The 2,855-nt window shown below is 36.2% G+C and overlaps 1 non-coding gene across 1 annotated transcript; it reads right to left on the minus strand.

Moving 5' to 3' along the window:
- Positions 1-2,471: 2,471 nt before the first annotated feature.
- Positions 2,472-2,579, minus strand: LOC130943023 (small nucleolar RNA R71). The gene has a single exon (XR_009071562.1). It is a non-coding gene; the product is annotated as a small nucleolar RNA R71 (small nucleolar RNA).
- Positions 2,580-2,855: the final 276 nt, after the last annotated feature.

Consider the following 2,855-nt stretch of genomic DNA (forward strand, 5'->3'; position numbering starts at 1 on the left):
AGCTTTCACTGCGAGGATGGGAGGTAGCTGCTGACAACAGTGAAACCCTACACGAGCTTGCCATGGAAAGGAGTAAGAAGGATTGGATGAAGACAGTAGGAAAGCAGAGAGACGGAAGGGAAGGCATCTTCATGCACTTATCTGAAGCTCTCACCAATGATATACATAAGTATCTCTATCTTTATCTTTATGCTTTATTCGTTTATCACTATACCCATTTGAGTTTGCCTGACTGAGATTTACAAGGTGACCATAGCTTGCTTCATACCAACAATCTCCGTGGGATCGACCCTTACTCACGTAAGGTATTACTTGGACGACCCAGTGCACTTGCTGGTTAGTTGTGTGAAGTTGTAGTGATCACAATTTCGTGCACCAAGTTTTTGGCGCCGTTGCCGGGGATTGTTTGTGTATGGACAACTGACGGTTCATCTTGTTGCTTAGATTAGGTATTTTTTTTCAGAGTTCTTAAGAATGAATTCTAGTGTTTCAAGGTGATGTTCTTATCATCACCAAAGCTGATTGATCATCATCAATTTAGCTCTTGAATGCAATGTCCTGCTGAAGCTTAGCTAGCTATGTCTAATTCCTTTAGACTAAAGCTTTAGACTAACATTGCATGATTCCTGGAATTCTCAGTAAGAATTTTGATACCTTTATTTTCCTTTTCACTTAATTTTCGAAAAAGCACAAAAAAATTACAAAATCATAAAAACCAAAAAAATATTTTATGTTTCTTGTGTGAGTATAGAGTCTCATGTTAAGTTTGGTGTCAATTGCATGTTTTTGCATTCATGCATGTGTCTTCAGTAATCTTCAAATTGTTCTTGATGATTTTCTAGCTCTAATCTTTAAATTCTCTTGACTTGAGTGTTTTGTGTGTCTCATATGCATTAGTGTCAGTAGTGTTCAAACTGCTAAGTTTGGTGTCTTGCATGCATTGTTATTTGATTCTTGTTGCATTTTGATTTTTCCTTATTATTAAAAATCCAAAAATATTTTTAATTTGTGTCTTTTCAAGTCAATAATACAGAGAATTGAAGATTCAGAACATACTGCAGAGGAATCACACAGAAAAAGCTGGGCATTCAAAAATGCCTAGTGAAGAAGACAGACTGGCGTTTAAACGCCAGCCAGGGTGCCTGGTTGGGCGTTTAACGCCCAAAAAGGTATAGGTTTGGGCGTTAAACGCCAGAATGTGCACCATTCTGGGCGTTTAACGCCAGGATGGCAAAGGGGGAAGATTTTGTTTTCAAAATCAATTTTTTTCAAGTTTTCAAAGTTTTTCAAAACCAAATCTTTTTCAAATCATATCTTTTCAATCAAATGTTTTCAAAATTAATTTCTTTCCTTTTTCAAAAATACTTACTAACAATTAATGATTTGATTGAACATTTTTTGCCTTTTCTGTTGAGGAAGGTTTTATGTTTGAATCATATCTTTTCTTGTTAGGCAAGTCATTAATTTTTAAAATCATATCTTTTCAAAATTGTTTTCAAAACATATCTTTTTAAAATTGTTTTCAAATCATATCTTCTCAATCACATCTTTCTTAAAACCAATCATATCTTCTTAACCACATCTTTTTCAAAATAGTTTTCAATCAAATCTTTTTGATTTCTAATTTAAAAATCTTTTTCAAAAATCACTTGATTTCTTTTCCACTCTTATTTTCGAAAATCAATTAAGTGTTTTTCAAAATGTTTTCAAAATCTTTTACTTAATTTTCGAAAATTACTTTCCTTCTTCTCACATCCTTCTATTTATGAACTAACACTATTCCTTAATGCAAAATTCGAACTCCATCTTCTTTGATAAATTCGAATTTTCTACTTCTGTCTTCTACTCTTCTTTTCTTCTGACACCTAAAGGAATCTCTATACTGTGACATAGAGGATTCCATATTTTCTTGTTCTCTTCTCTTTCATATGAGCAGGAACAAAGACAAAGGCATTCTTGTTGAAGCTGACCCTGAACCTGAAAGGACCTTGAAGCAAAAGCTAAGAGAAGCTAAGGCTCAACTCTCTGTTGAGGACCTGACCGAATTCTTCAAGGAAGAAGAACCCATGGCAGCCGAAAACAACAACAATGCCAACAATGCAAGGAAGGTGCTGGGTGACTTTACTGCACCTACTCCCAACTTTTATGGGAGAAGCATCTCTATCCCTGCCATTAGAGCAAACAACTTTGAGCTTAAGCCTCAATTAGTTTCTCTAATGCAACAGAATTGCAAGTTCCATGGACTTCCAATGGAAGATCCTCATCAGTCCTTAGCTGAATTCTTGCAAATCTGTGACACAGTCAAGACTAATGGGGTAGACCCTGAGGTCTATAGACTGATGCTATTCCCTTTTGCTGTAAGAGACAGAGCTAGAATATGGTTGGACTCTCAACCTAAAGAAAGCCTGAACTCTTGGGAAAAGCTAGTCAATGCCTTCTTGGCAAAGTTCTTTCCACCTCAAAAATTGAGTAAGCTTAGAGTGGAGGTCCAAACCTTCAGACAGAAGGATGGAGAATCCCTCTATGAAGCTTGGGAAAGATACAAACAATTAATCAGAAAATGTCCCTCAGACATGCTTTCTGAATGGAACATCATAGGTATTTTCTATGATGGTCTCTCTGAACTATCCAAGATGTCTTTGGATAGCTCTGCTGGAGGATCTCTTTATCTGAAGAAGACGCCTACAGAAGCTCAAGAGCTCATTGAAATGGTTGCAAATAACCAATTCATGTACACTTCTGAAAGGAATCCTGTGAACAATGGGACTAATCAGAAGAAAGGAGTTCTTGAGATTGATACTCTGAATGCCATACTGGCTCAGAACAAGATATTGACTCAACAAGTCAATTTGATT

Source organism: Arachis stenosperma, chromosome 7, assembly GCF_014773155.1.
Source record: "Arachis stenosperma cultivar V10309 chromosome 7, arast.V10309.gnm1.PFL2, whole genome shotgun sequence".
In the NCBI taxonomy this organism is placed as follows: Eukaryota; Viridiplantae; Streptophyta; class Magnoliopsida; order Fabales; family Fabaceae; genus Arachis; species Arachis stenosperma.